This window comes from Cervus elaphus, chromosome 14 (assembly GCF_910594005.1).
Source record: "Cervus elaphus chromosome 14, mCerEla1.1, whole genome shotgun sequence".
NCBI classification, from domain to species: Eukaryota; Metazoa; Chordata; class Mammalia; order Artiodactyla; family Cervidae; genus Cervus; species Cervus elaphus.
The window spans coordinates 27,369,973-27,386,265 of NC_057828.1; positions in this window are offsets into that span (position 1 = coordinate 27,369,973).

Below are 16,293 nucleotides of genomic sequence, written 5' to 3' on the forward strand. Positions count from 1 at the left end.
TACTGCTGACCCCTGGATTTCCAGCCTAGAACCAGGTTCACCCAGTCTGGCCTTTCTTTGCCTTCTAGTGTCAGAGACCCTTCACATTCTACCTCATAAGCAAGCAGCATTCCTGACACACCATCACCCACCTCTGAATCTCCTCACCCAAATGCTTCTCCAGAGAATAACAGACAGAGAGGGTGAAAGGTGGAAACTAAAAAGGGTCTCACTCTGCCCTCAGATGTGTCCCCTCTGTCCCAGCTACCCTTCCTGGGTGGCTCTTTCTGTGTCTTTGATGCAACTGGCCCTCCCCAGAGAGAGTGGGTGAAATGGGAACGTTTGAAGGTAGATTTACAGGATTCTGAAGTCTTTCACCTCTTTCCTGCTCACTTTCCTCTCTCAGGAATATCATCCCACCTTTATGACACTTGGTCACCTAAAAAGAAAAGGACACCATTAAATACAGACACTTTGACCCAACCTTCTCTGAGAAAAGAAGCAGGGATTTTGTTTTGAATTATTGAAAGAAGTCAGTACAATAAGATAAACTACCTTCTTTACACTCTGTTTCCCAAAGCAGACACAGATTAGACCTCCCAGGGCTTTGGGGCCCAAGGCCGGGAGACAGTGGTTCTGCTCCTTCTTTACTGGTCCAGGGACTCACTTCCAGGCATTCCTCTTTTACACTCCTCTCCCCTCCTATGGCAGCCCTTCTTAGGCAAGTCTCTCGGTGGAGAAGCATGGCTTTATGTGAACTTCTGAGCAAACTTCCTTATCTGGTTCCTCTGTCCCTCTGCACTTGTCTTCTCTAATTTGGCAGACATTGTAGCTTGCTTTATCTGAAACACTCTTGCCACCACTCTGGTAGCCTGTGCCATGGAATTGGCAGCATCCTTGTGTCTTTGGGCTGTTGAGAGTTAAATTAATGACACAACTGCTTACTGTACAGTGGCTCATGGGTTTCAGCATGTCTCCCTGGCCTCAGTCTCCTGCAGTTGAGTAATGGTGGTAATAAAAATGACAGAGTCAAACTGTCTCATCACTGTGAGGCTCCTGAGAAGTTGGAGCTGTCCAGCCAAAATGCATCTTAAAAGGTGACCCTGGGGAGAACAAGATAGCGGAGGAGTAGGTGGATGTGGCGGACAGCAGACAGGATTATCACCTCACTTAAAACCTTGCCCATCAGAGAAAAAAATAAAGAAACAACAAAAACTCAGCACAAATCTCACCCTATGTGAAGCTTACACAAACCACTGGACCAATCTTAGGAGAGTAGAAACCAAAAGGAAGAAAAAAATCAACCTTCTTCAAGAAAAGAGTTCAACTTTCCTTGAAGCCTGGGAAAAGGAGACCTCAAACACAGTAAGTTTTAAAAAAAAAAAAAAAAAAAGACATATAATGAAAAGGCAGAGAATCACTACAAAAATGAAAGAACAGACTAGAAACACAGAATTCCAAATAAATGAAGAGGAAATAGAAGAAGGTGAATAGAAGGAGGAAAAGAGGAAATAAACGAACAGAAAAATTCTTTTCTGAAAAAGAAATCAGAATAATGATAGGAAAGATGATCAAAAACTTTGAAAACAAAATGGAGAAAATGCAAGAATCAATTAACAAAGACCTAGAAGAATCAAAGAATAAACATACAGAGACAAACAACACAATTAGTGAAATTTAAAATACCCTAGAAGGAATCAATAGCAGAATATCTGAAGCAGAAGAACAAATTAGTGAGCTGGAAGATAAAATGGTGGAAATAACTTCTGAAGAGCAGAATAAAGCTAAAAAAAAAAAAAAAAGAACTGAGGACAGCCTCAGAGACCTCTGGGACAATATCAAACACACAAACATTTGAATTATAGGGGTCCTAGAAGAAGAAGAGAGAAAGAAAGGATATGAGACAATTTTTGAAGAAATTATAGTTGGAAATTTCCCCAATATGGAAAAGGAAATAATCAAGTCCAAGAGGCACAGAGTCCCATACAGGATAAACCCAAGGAGAAACATGCCAAGACACATACTAATCAAATTAACAAAACACTAAACACAAAGAAAGAATATTAAAAGCAGCAAGGGAGAAGTAACAAGTAACATACAAGGGAAACCCATGCACTTAACAGCTGCTCTTTCAGCAGAAACTCTGCAGGCCAGAAGGGAATGGCAGGATATATTTTAAGTACTGAAAGGGTAAAATCTATAGCCAAGATTACTGTATCTGGAAAGGATCTCATTCAAAGTTGATGGAGAAATAAAAAGCTTTTCAGACAAGTAAAAGTTAAGAGAATTCAGTACCACCAAACCAGCTTTACAACAAATGTTAAAGGGACTTACACAGTCAAGAAATATAAAAGAAGAAGAAAGATCTATAAAATCAACCCCAAACAATTAAGAAAATGGCAATAGGAACATATATATCAATAATTACTTTAAATGTAAATGGATTAAATGCTCCAACCAAAAGACACAGAGTAGCTGAGTGGATACAAAAACAAGACCCACATATATGCTGTCTACAAGAAACCCACTTCAAACCTCAAGACACATATAGACTGAAAGTGAGAGGATGGAAAAATATATTCCATGCAAATGGGAAGCAAAAGAAAGCTGGAGTAGCAATCCTCATATCAGACAAAATAGAACTTAAAGAATGTTACAAGAGATAAGGAAGGACACTACATAATGATCAAGGGATCAATCCAAGAAGAAGATGTAACAATTGTAAAATCTATGCACCCAACATAGGAGCACCTCAACACATAAGACAAACACTAACAGACACAAAAGGAGAAATGGACACTAGCACAATAATAGTAGGAGATTTTAACACCCCACTCACACCAATGAACAGATCATCAAAACAGAAAATAAGGAAACATGTGTCTTAAATGATACATTAGATAAGATGGATCTCACTGATATCTTCAGGACATTCCATCCAAATGCAGAAGAATACACCTTCTTCTTAAGTGCACGTTGAACATTATCCAGGATAGACTACATCTTGGGTTAAAAATCAAACCTCAGTAAATTTAAGAAAATTGAAATCATATCAAGCATCTTCTCTGACCACAACATTATGAGACTAGATATCCATTACAAGAACAAAACTGCAAAAAACACAAACACGTGGAGACTAAACAATACATTTCTATATAACCAACAGGTTATTGAAGAAATCAAAAGGAAAATTTTAAAAATTTCTAGAAACAAATGACAGTGAAAACACAACTCAAAACCTATGCGATGCAGCAAAAGCAGTTCTAAGAGGGAAGTTCATAGCAATACAATCCTATCTCAAGAAGCAAGAAAAAACATTAAATAGACAACCTAACTTTAAGCCTAAAACAACTGGAAAAAGAACAACAACAACAACAACAAAAATTAGTAGAAGGAAAGAAATCATAAAGATCCGAGCAGAAATAAATGAAAAGGAAATGAAAGAAACAATAGTAAAGGTTAATAAAACTAAAAGCTATTTCTTTGAGAAGACAAACAAAATGGGCAAACCTTTAGCCAGACTCATCAAGAAAAAAAGAGAGAATAATCAAATCAACAAAATTAGAAATGAAAAAGGAGAGATTACAACAGACAATGCAGAAATACAAAGGATTATAAGAGACTATTATGAGCAACTATATGGCAAAATAGATAACCTGGAAGAAATGGGCAGATTCTTAGAAAAGTTCAATCTTCCAAGACTGAACCAGGAAGAAATAGAAATTATGAACAACCCAGTTACAAGCACTGAAATTGAAGCCGTGATCAAAAATCTCCCAAAAAACAAAAGCCCAGGACCAGATGACTTCACAGAAGAATTACATCAAACATTTAGAGAAGAGCTAATGCCTATCCTTCTAAAACTCTTTCCAAAAAATTGCAGAGGAAGGAATACTTCCAAACTCATTCTAGGAGGCCAACATCATCCTGATACCAAAACCAGGCAAAGACAACACACAAAAAAGAAAACTATAGGCCAATATCACTGATGAATATAGATGAAAAAATCCTCGACAAAATTTTAGCAAACAGAATTCAGCAACATCTCAAAAAGCTCATACACCATGATCAAGTTGGGTTTATCCCAGAGATGCAAGGATTGTTCAATATACACAAATCAATCAATGGGAGACACCATACTAACAAATTGAAAGATAAAAACCATATGATCATCTCAATAGATGCAGAAAAAGCCTTTGACAAAATTCAGCACCCATTTATGGTTAAAATGCTTCAAAAAATGGGCATAGAAGGAACCTACCTCAACATAGTAAAGGCCATACATGATAAACCTACAGCAAACATTATTCCCAATGGTGAAAAACTGAAAGCATTCCCCCTAATATCAGAAATAAGACAAGGGTGTCCACTTTCACCACTATTATTCAACCTAGTTCTGGAAGTCCCAGATACAGCAATCAGAGAAGAAAATGAAATAAAAGGAATCCAGATCATAAAAGAAGAAGTAAAGCTCTCACTGTTTGCAGATGACATGATATTGTACATAGAAAACCCTAAAGATAGCATCAGAAAATTACTAAAGCTAGTCAGTGAATTTAGCAAAGTTGCAGGATACAAAATCAATACACAGAAATCACTTGCATTTCTATATACTAACAATAAAAAATCAGAAAGAGAAATTAAAGAATGAATCCCATTCACCATTGCAACAAAAAGAATTAAATATCTAGGAATAAACTTGGCTAAGGAGATGAACTGTACACAGAAAATTATAAGACACTAATGAAAGAAATCAAAGACAAAATAGACAGAGAGATATTCCATGTTCCTGGGTAGGAAGAATCAATATTGTGAAAATGACTATACTACCAAATACAATCTACAGATCCAATGTGATCCCTATCAAATTACCAAGGGCATTTTTCACAGAACTAGAACAAAAAATTTCACAATTCATATGTAAACATAAAAGACCTCAAATAGCCAAAGCAGTCTTGAGAAAGAAGAATGGAGCTGAAGGAATCAGCCTTCCTGACTTCAGATTATACTACAAAGCTACAGTCATCAAGACAGTATGGTACTGCCACATAAACAGAAACATAGACCAATGGAACAAGACAGAAAGCCCAGAAATAAACACAAGCACCTATGGGTACCTTATTTTTGACAAGGGAGGCAAGAGTATACAATGGGGCAAAGACAGCCTCTTCAATAAATGGTGCTGGAAAAACTGGACAGCTGCATGTAAAAGAATGAAATTAGAACTTCCTAACACCATACACAAAGATAAGCTCAAAATGGATTAAAAACCTAAATGTAAGATCAGAAATTATAAAACTCTTGGAGGAAAGCATAGGCAGAACATTCAAGAACATAAATCAAAGCAAGATCCTCTATGACCCATCTCCTAGAGTAATGGAAATAAAAACAAAAGTAAGTAAATGGGACCTGATTAAACTTAAAACTTTTGCACAGCAAAGGAAACTATAAGCAAGGTGAAAAGACAACTCTCAGAATGGGAATAAATAATAGCAACTGAAACAACTGATAAAGGATTAATTTCCAAAATATACAAGCAGTTCATACAACTCAATGCCAGAAAGACAAACAACCCAATCAAAATGTGGTAAAAAGATCTAAACAGACATTTCTCCAAAGAAGATACAGATGGTTAACAAACACATGAAAAGATGTTCAACATCTCTCATTAGAGAAACACAAATCAAAACTACAATGAGATATCACCTCATACTGGTCAGAATGGCCATCATCAAAAAGTCTACAAACAATAAATACTGGAGAGGGTGTGGAGAAAAGGGAACCCTCATGCACTGTTGGTGGGAATATAAATTGATACAGCCACTATAGAAGATCAGAGCGAGATTCCTTAAAAAACGAGGAATAAAACCACCATATGACCCAGCAATCCCACTCCTAGGCATACACCCTGAGGAAATCAAAATTGAGAAAGACATGAGTATCCCATTGTTCATTGTGGCACTATTTACAGTAGCTGGAACATGGAAGCAACCCAGATGTCCATCGACAGATGAATGAAGTTGTGGTACATATGCACAATGGAATATTACTCAGTCATAAAAAGAAACACATTTGAGTCAGTTCTAATGAGGTGGATGAACCTAGAACCTATTGCCCAGAGTGAAGTAATTCAGAAAGAGAAAGATAAATATCATATTGTGATGCATATATACAGAATCTAGAAAAATGCTACTGAAGAATTTATTTTCAGGGAAACAATGGAGAAACAGACATAAAGAAACAGACTTGTGGACATGGGGGAGAGGTGAGGAAAGGGCGAGATATATGAAAAGTGTAACATGGAAACTTACATTGCCATATTAGCCATCAGGAATTTGCTGTATGGTTCAGGAAACTCAAACAGGGGCTCTGTATCAACCTAGAAGGGTGAGGTGGGGAGGGAGATGGGAGGGAGGTTCAAAAGGGAGGGGATATATGTATACCTGTGGCTGACTCATGCTGAGGTTTGACAGAAAACAGCAAAGTTCTGTAAAACAATTATCCTTCAATTAAAAAAAAAAAAGTGGTCCCACTCATCAGTATTAACTTTAGTGTAGAAGCAGAGATAAAGGACAAAGGAAATCAACTCAAAGAGTATTCTGGAGCACTTGGAGGGAAAATATCCAGCGAAAAAGGTTTATGATGCAGTCAAATCCTCACAAACTCCTGTGTGCTTCAGGAAAGGTGTGGATAAGACGGTGCAGATTGAGGGACTTGATAGATGTATCAAGTATGCTGTGTCTTTCCAGAATTGACCCCTACCAGCTTAAGTCCAAAGTTATCAGTGTTCACTGATACTTTTAGTCTGGTGATGTTCTCCAGATAGAGATTTTACAATTCATTGCTGATATCATTTGATGTCCTGGAGAAGGAAATGGCAACCCACTCCAGTATTCTTACCTGGAGAATTCCATGTAAAGAGGAGCCTGGTGGGCTACAGTCCATGGAGTCACAGAGTCATAAATGACTGAGCAACTAACACACACACACATCGTTTGATATCCAACAGTTATCACACTGGGGACTTCCCTGGTGGTCCAGTGGTTAGGACTTCACTTTCCAATGCAGGAAGCGAGGGTTCAATCCCTGGTCATGGAGCTGAGATCCACATGCCTCATGATCAAAACATCAAAATATAAAACTGAAACAGTATTATAAATAATTCAATAAAGTTAAAAATGGTCCTCATAAAAAGAAACCTTTCAAAAAAATATTTTAAAAAGAATCAATCACACTGTAATAAAGTGACCTTTCAAAACTTTAAGAAAATCCTTTCCCATCTGCCCTACAAGGAGAGCAGTAATGTTTACTTTTCAAGTTTGTGTTTCACAAAGTACATTTTGGGGAGTTACAACTTGAATTCTTTTATCCCTTCTTCATACCTCCCATGCCAAGTGATGCTCTGGAAACACAGATACTATGTTGCATCTCTTGGCAAACCCTCCCTCATCTTTGTGGGGAAGCAATATGATTCTCTTTGTTACTATTGTTTTGAGACCAGGATTCTTCAAAATATGTTCCACTTCAACTATTTCAATTTCTAAACATTTATCAAGCACTTATTCTAAATCATTCATTATGTAGTTGTTATAAAAACTGTGAGGATGAATGGATGGTGCTCAGACTCAAGTAGCTTTGGAGCCCTCATCTCATTAAAAACAATAAGTGCCCTGATCCCAACTTTTCTCACAGTTGAAGAGAGCTTTAAAAAGTATCTAGCAGCTAGAAATTTCTCGCAGAGATATTGACAGTATTACGGTGGTGCTTGCTACTAATACAAATAATCACTTCCCACTGTATAGCCAGTGTATAGCACTTACTGGGTTGTACAAATTATTCTTCCAGATGAACCTCAGCCCTATAGGACTTCTTCTAAGTGTGACACTCTGTACTCTGTTTTGAGACTCTCTTGTCATTTATCTTACATGTTTGAATTCATTTATCCATCCATTCATGACTTACAAGAAAGTGTTTCTTTTAAAAGTCCATTTTCTTATCACTGAAGCTTCACTACTGAGCATAAAAATAAGCACACAATGCAGAAAAAAAATGCAGATCTTATACTTATGCAATTGCAAATGTATTGGGTATAGTAGAAAATGCAAAACTGTCTTTTGCTACAAACAGACAAATCTCAAGTTGAAAGGATTAATTACTAATATAACAAAGCGAGGCACACAAAATCTGATTCCAGTCTTCTCCAGAAACAACAATATTGATTCATCTGATTAACATATACTCAACATTATCAAGATTAAAACAAAATGATTATACATATCATCACTATTGTAATTGCTCTGAAGGCTGTTGCCAGTGCAATAAGGCTTGAAAGAAAAATAAGAGGAATGACTATGGGAAAAGAAAGAATCATTATTTTTAGAGGACCCAGATTCTGCTGAGAAAACTGGAGAAATGACTGTTAGTCAAGACCTGTGAGATAATTGAAAAACTGAACCAAAGAATGGGAGAGATATTGGCAATACATATAACCCAAAAAAGATTTGAATTGTGTTCAGAATCTACAAAGACCATCCTCAAATCAGTAAGAAAGAATGAATAGGAAAAAAAAAAAAAAAAAAGGACAAATGTCCTGTGTTTTGTTTGTTTTTAAAAGAGGAAAACTGAATGGTCAATCAACCTCTGCAAAGATGTACCACCTCTCTTGTTCTCACATAAAGGAGGGATTTGTAGACAATGGCCTCCAAGTGACTTTAAAATCACGTATCAAACAATAAACTTCATTAAATTATTAATTAAATGATAAATGAATCAATGGTCTGCTGTGTGTATGCTGAGTCCCTCAATCATGTCAGGCTCATTATAAACCCATGGACTATAGCCTGCCAGGCTCCTCTGTCCATGGAATTTTCCAGGCAAGAATGCTGGAGTGAGTTGCCATTTCCTACTGCAGCAATGGTCTGGTAACATTCTAATTCAGTTCAGTTGCTAAGCCGTGTCCGACTCTTTGCGACGCCATGGACAGGAAGCACACCAGGCTTCCCTGTTCATCACCAACTTCTGGAGCTTACTCAAACTCATGTCCTTCAAGTTGGTGATGCCATCCAACCATCTCATCCTCTGTCGTCCCCTTCTCCTGCCATCAATCTTTCCCAGCATCACCGTCTTTTCCAATGAGTCAGTTCTTCTCATCAGGTGGCCAAAGTATTGCAGTTTCAGCTTCAACATCAGTCTTCACGACTGATTTCCTTTAGGATTGACTGTTTTGATCTCCTTGCAGTCCAAGGGATTCTCAAGAGTCTTCTCCAACACCACAGTTCAAAAGCATGAATTCTTCAGCGCTCAGCTTTCTTTATAGTCCAACTCTCACATCCATACATGACTACTGGAAAAATGATTACATAGCCTTGACTAGAGGGACCTTTGTTGGCAAAGAAATCTCTCTGTTTTTTTTTAGTATGCTGTCTAGGTTGGTCATAGCTTTTCTTCCAAGGAGCAAGCATCTTTTAATTTCATGGCTGAAGTCACCATCTGCAGTGATTTTGAAGCCCCCAAAAATAAAGTCTCTCCCTGTTTCCATTGTTTTCCCATCTATTTGCCATGAAGTGATGGGACCAGATGCCATGATCTTAGTTTTCTGAATGTTAAGTTTTAAGCCAACTTTTTTACTCTCCTCTTTCACTTTCATCAGGAGGCTCTTTAGTTCTTCTTCACTTTCTGCCATAAGGATGGTATCATCTGCATATCTGAGGTGATTGATATTTCTCCCAGGAATCTTGATTCCAGCTTGTGCTTCATCCAACCCAGCATTTTGCATGATGTACTATGCATATGAGTTAAATAAGCAGGGTGACAATATACAGCCTTGACATACCCCTTTCTGCATTTAGAACCAATCTGTTGTTCCATGTCCAGTTCTAACTGTTGCTTCTTGACCTGCATACAGATTTCTCAGGAGGCAGGTCAGGTGGTCTGGTATTCCCATCTCTTTCAGAATTTTCCACAGTTTGTTGTGATCCACACAGTCAAAGGCTTTGGTGTAGTCAATAAAGCAGAAGTAGATGTTTTTCTGGAACTCTCTTGCTCTTTTGATGATTCATTGGATGTTGGCAATTTGATTTCTGGTTCCTGTGCCTTTACTAAATTCATCTTGAACATCTGGAAGCTCATAGTTCATGTAATATTGAAGCCTGGCTTGGAGAAATTTGAGCATTACTTTGCTAGCATGTGAGATGAGTGCAATTGTGTGGTAGTTTGAACATTCTTTGGCATTGTCTTTCTTTGGGATTGGAATGAAAACTGATCTTTTCCAGTCTTGTGGCCACTGCTGTGTTTTCCAAATTTGCTGGCATATTGCGTGCAGCACTTTCACAGCATCATCTTTCAGGATTTGAAATAGCTCAAATGGAATTCCATCACCTCCCCTAGCTTTGTTCATAGTGATGCTTCTTAAGACCCACTTGACTTCACATTCCAGGATGTCTGACTCTAGATGAATGACCACACCATCGAGGTTATCTGGGTCATGAAGATCTTTTTTGTACAGTTCTTCTGTGTATTCTTGCCTCCTCCTCTTAATATCTTCTGCTTCTGTTAGGCGCATACCATTTCTGTCCTTTACTGTGCCATCTTTGCATGAAATGTTCCCTTGGTATCTCTCATTTTCTTTAAGAGATCTCTAATCTTTCCCATTCTATTGTTTTCCTCTATTTTCATTCATCACTAAGGAAGGCTTTCTTTTCTCTCCTTGCTATTCTTTGGAACTCTGCATTCAGAGGGGTATATCTTTCCTTTTCTCCTTTGCCTTTAGTTTCTCTTCTTTTCTCAGCTATTTGTAAGGCTTCCTCACACAACCATTTTGCCTTTTTGCATTTCTTTTTCTTGGGGATGGTCTTGATCTCTGTCTCCTGTACAATGTCATGAACCTCTGTCTATAGTTCTTCAGGCACTCTATCAGATCTAATCCCTTGAATCTATTTCTCACTTCCACTGTACAATCATAAGGGATTTGATTTAGGTCATACCTGAATGGTCTAGTGGTTTTCCCTACCTTTGTCAATTTAAGTCTGAATTTGGCAATAAGGAGTTCATGATCTGAGCCACAGTCAGCTCCCGGTCTCATTTTTGCTAACTGTATAGAGCTTCTCCATCTTTGGCTGCAAAGAATATAATTAATCTGATTTCGATATTGACCACCTGCTAATCTGCATATGTAGAGTCTTCTCTTGTGTTGTTGGAAGAGGGTGTTTGCTGTGACCACTGCATTCTCTTGGAAAAGCTCTGATAGCCTTTGACCTGCTTCGTTTTGTACTCCAAGGCCAAATTTGCCTTACTCCAGGTATCTCTTGACTTCCTACTGTGGCATTCCAGTCCCTTATAATGAAAAGGATATCTTTTTTGGGTGTTAGTTCTAGAAGGTCTTGTAGGTCTTCATAGAACTGTTCAACTTCAGCTTCTTCAGCATTTCTGGTCGGGGCATAGACTTGGATTGCTCTGATGGTGAATGGTTTGCATTGGAAACGAACAGAGATCATTCTGTCATTTTTGAGACTGCATCCAATTAGTACATTTTGGACTCTTTCATTGACTATGATGGCTATTAATAAGTGGCAGGATAGAAGGATATGCACTCATCTTCTCCTGCGAGAACTCCAAAATTACAACTCATTGCTGAACAACCATCAACAAGAGAATGTTGGATCCCACCAAAAAAGGATACCCCACATCCAAGGGCAAAGGAGAAGCCCCAGCAAGATGGTAGGAGGGGAAAAATCACAGTTAGAAGCAAACCTCATACCTGCCAGAGACACTCAGAGGGCTCAAACAAACCTTGTGTGCACCAGGACCCAGAGACCCTGCAGAGACTGAGACAGAACCGTGTTTGAGTGTCTCCTGTGGAGGGATGGGTCAGCAGTGGCCTGCCACAGGGGCAGGGGCTCTGGGTGCAGCAGACCTGGGTGTGGCATAAGCATTCTTCGAAGAGATCACCATTAACCCCATCATAGAGCAGCCAGAACTTACACAGGACTGGGAAACAGACTCTTGGAGGGCACAAACAGAATCTTGCACACACCAGGACCCAGGAAAAAGGAGCAGTGACCCCACAAGAGACTGACCCAGACTTTCCCATGAGTGTCCAGGAGTCTCAGGCAGAGGCATGGGTCAGCGGTGGCCTGCTGAGGTTTGGGGGCACTGAGTGCAGCAGTGGGTGCATGGGATCTTTTTAAGGAGGTCGCCATTGTCTTCATTACCTCCACCATAGTTTGGCCTCAGGTCAAACAACAGGGAGGGAACACAGCCCCACCCAACAGCAGAAATTGGATTAAAGATTTACTGAGCACGGCCCCACCCTTCAGAATAAGACCCAGTTTCCCCCTTAGCCAGTTTCTCCCATGAGGAATCTTCCATAATCTTCCTTATCCATCAGAATGCAGACAGAATGAAAACCACAGTCACAGAAAACTAACCAATCTGATCACATGGACTACAGCCTTGTCTAATTCAGTGAAACTATGAGCTATGCCTTGTGGGGCCACCCAAGACGGACAAGTCATGGTGGAGAGTTCTGACAAACATAGTCCACTGGAGAAGGGAATGGCAAACCACTTCAATATTCTTGCCTTGAGAACCCCATGAACAGTATGAAAAGACAAAAAGATATGACACTGAAAGATGAACTCCCCAGGTTGGTAGATGCCCAATATGTTACTGAAGATCAGTGGAGAAATAACTCCAGAAAGAATGAAGAGACAGAGCCAAAGCAGAAATAATACCCAGTTGAGGATGTGACGGTGATGGAAGTGAAGTCTGATGCTATAAAGAGCAATACTGCATAGGAACCTGGAATGTTAGGTCCATGAATCAAGGCAAATTGGAAGTGGTCAAACAGGAGATGGCAAGGGTGAACATCAACATTTTAGAAATCAGTGAACTAGAATGCACTGGAGTGGTTGAATTTAATTCAGATGACCATTATACCTACTACTGTGAGCAAGAATCCTTTAGAAGAAATGTTCTGATTAACAAAGACTTATAAAGTTCTTATCACATATCAGGCAAAGAAGCATCCTTTGTGAAAATAAAAGTATACCAAAGTGATGTACTCACTCTCAATGAAATTTACTTAAAATTCTCAGAAAGAAATGGATTTAAATCCCACACATTTAATATTGTACAACTGAACCATTATCAAAAGTGAAACCCAAGTATATTTGCTTTCATGAATGGGAATATTTATCTTTCCAAGTGCAGTATTGAATTGAAAATCAGAAAGCCTTTAGAAATATCTGATGCTGTGGAAGATCAGATGCCAGGCTTCATCGATTTCAGTATTTGGAGAAGTGTCTCAAAAATTGAGTGCATGCTTTCCATTTCTGGAGACTTGTTTGTCTCTTACATAGTGAAGGTACCTGGTAATGAGCTCATAGTTAAGAGCTAATTTTAAATGGAATTTTTATAGAGCCAATTTTTTGGTTGCTTAAAGTTAATTGCTTTGTAGCTAATTTAAGTCCCACAGGGAGCAATTCTGATCTCCCACAACAAACTTTATCTTAAAGGAGGCTTATCTATAATTCTATTACATGTATCTAGGTGTCTATCAGTCAATATCACAGGAAGCACTCAGTTTCTTAAAGGGTACTCTGTAGTTTTAACATCCTCCAAGAGTTTTACTTTTGGCAAGAGAGTGAGTTGTTTTCTTGAAGCCAGGTCAGTTCATAGTACCAAACAAAAGCTATGGGAAGGTGATGAGATTTGTATTAACTTTTCTTATTCAAATAATAGATCACAGTTGCCAGCAACTTGCCAGAGGTAAGATGCTATAAATGCAGTTCTCAAAGTGTGGTTGCAGTATCAGCATATGAACTTTTTAAATACAAAGTCTTGAGCCCCACCCCCAGATCCACTCAATCGGAAGCCCTGAGGGTGGAGCTCAACAATTTGTATTTTATCAAGCCTTCCTCCCCCATACTCAGTGGACATGAGTTTGAGCTCCAGGAGATGGTGAAGGACAGGGAAGCCTGGTGGGCTGTGGTCCATGGGGCCGCAGAGTGAGACACAGCTTGGCGACTGAACTACAACAGCCCTAAGGTAATGCAAATGCACCCTGAGGTGTGAGACACACTGAGCTAGATCAATGGGATTTTGCTGAAATAGATTCATGAAATGCATGTGGTCACTCATAAACGTGGCAGATGTAGTCTTGAGACGTGGGGACAGAGATGGGCAGCGGTGGGAAGTGAGCTTCTAACAGAAGTTCATGCAGAAACACTCAAATCGTTTTTTCTCATTTGGAGAAGGAATGGAATTGTGAGTCATGCCAAGTCAGAAACCAGAAGGTTTAATCGGGATGGTAGACAAAACTCTGGGACCAGGTATGGTTTTCTGCTCTGTGCCTGATTTTTACCACCATCTCTTTCCTGGAGATACCATGAAGTTATGGGAGGTCTCTGACATGGGAAATAACATGTTGAAGATGGAGCCTGAAGCGAACAATGCTTTCATTCATCTAAATTCACTTGTGAGACAATGCACCCAAAGCTCGTAGATCTGAGCTCACAGGGTATAAGTAGGTGAGCCATGGGTAAGAGAAACAAAGAAACTTTTCAGAAAACTCCATGACGTTTTTTGACATCATTCCAATTTTGGTGGACAATGTGGGTTTCATTAGTGTGAATAGAATAGATGGTTAACAAAGCATTTGACGCTTCTCTCGGTGGATCTTATTATAGAAACAGCAATAGAGAGCTATTTGACTAAGAAAGAGAACCATGCCGAGGATACCAAATTATTTTCTAGAACTCATAATATGTGAAGATGATAAAATATAACTGTGAGGATTTGTGACAAGAAAGTTTTCAGAGACTTTTTTAGCCATAGATTTCAATGATCAGCGTGGCCTCCAAAAATGATTTGACTAATGATTGGGTGTTGATTAAATATTAAACAAGATAATCATGGTTTCATCTCTGGCCCAAAACTTGTCTGAGAGCTCTCCTTCCTGGATGTCAGAAGCCAACAGCTTATCAGTAGTAGGAGTTAATCAAAAAGGATCTCTTACCTAAGAACAGTTCTTCTCAACCTTAGCATGCATCAGAAACCCCTACAGAGCTTGATTCACACAGACTGAACTCCACCCCAGATGTCGGATTCCGTACATCTTGGGTGAGGGCTGAGGTACTGCATTTCTTGAACAGTGGTGTTTCTGTTTCAGAGGCCATATTTTAAGGACCAAAATGTTAGGGGAAACACACTGAAACTGTCTACACTGGCCAGGCACTACAGTATCCAATTTTATGACAGGAGGGCCCAGTAAGGAACAAGGGACTAATAAGACACCACCAACTGGAAGAGTTTGGTAAAGGTCGAAATGAGACCCCATGTGTCCTTCCACCTCCCAGAATCCCTCGTGCTGGCATCCACCTTGGCTGAGCAATGCATGCCCAAGAATGACACTGAATCAGAGTGACTGGCCAGAGGAAGCCTGGAAACTAATCCCATCATCATAAAATCCAAGACTCCAAGCAGGGTAGTTCTCCTATGTTCTCTTATAATCCTGCTCTCCACCTAGGCACCTCTTCCCAATAAAGTCTCTTGCTTTGTAAGCACGTGTGTCTCCTTGGATAATTCATTTCCAAGTGTTAGACAAGAGCTCCCTTTCAGGAATGGAAGGGGTCTCCCTTTCTGCAACAAAAAGAGGAGAGGAAGCACTGAAGCATAAGGATGAATTTCTAGAATTAAATCATAGGATAGAGGCAGAAACACTCCACTGCATAAAGCTGAAACTGACTTATTCTAATATCCAGGAATGAGAGATTCCAGGCAAGTTTTGGATGATTCTATGAGATAACTTCAGGAAGAGTTAAAACTGAATCGGGCTTTCTAATGCCTAGATCACTTATAAGAAGTCCTAATTTTCACCAGGCATCAAAACAATGACCCTAAGGGAATTATCTTTGAGGATGTAAGTTCTACCTGCTGTGGCCCCGCCCCCCTGATCTCAGCCAGGCTGGCTGCTCATTTCCAGAAAGTCAGCCAATTACTGTGCAAGTGGGTGGGAGATGGCCTTTCCCTGAAATTCATGAATAGTCTCTGGTGTGTGGCTGCCAAGAAAAGGGCAACCTGGACACTCTTCTTTCCCAAGGGCTCCACCACCCACATACAGAAGCTACTGCTAACTCTCTCCATGGCTCTCTGAACCTCGGAGCATTGATGTCACCTTTTCCTCAAAAAGCTCATCCTAGTTCAGGTCTCTCTGTGGTCTCAGGGACGGAGCATCGTGCACCATGGGGTGTAGAAGAAAGCTTCCTCACAGAAAAGGATTTGAGAGCAAAGCAAAGTGCTCGCTTATCAGACATT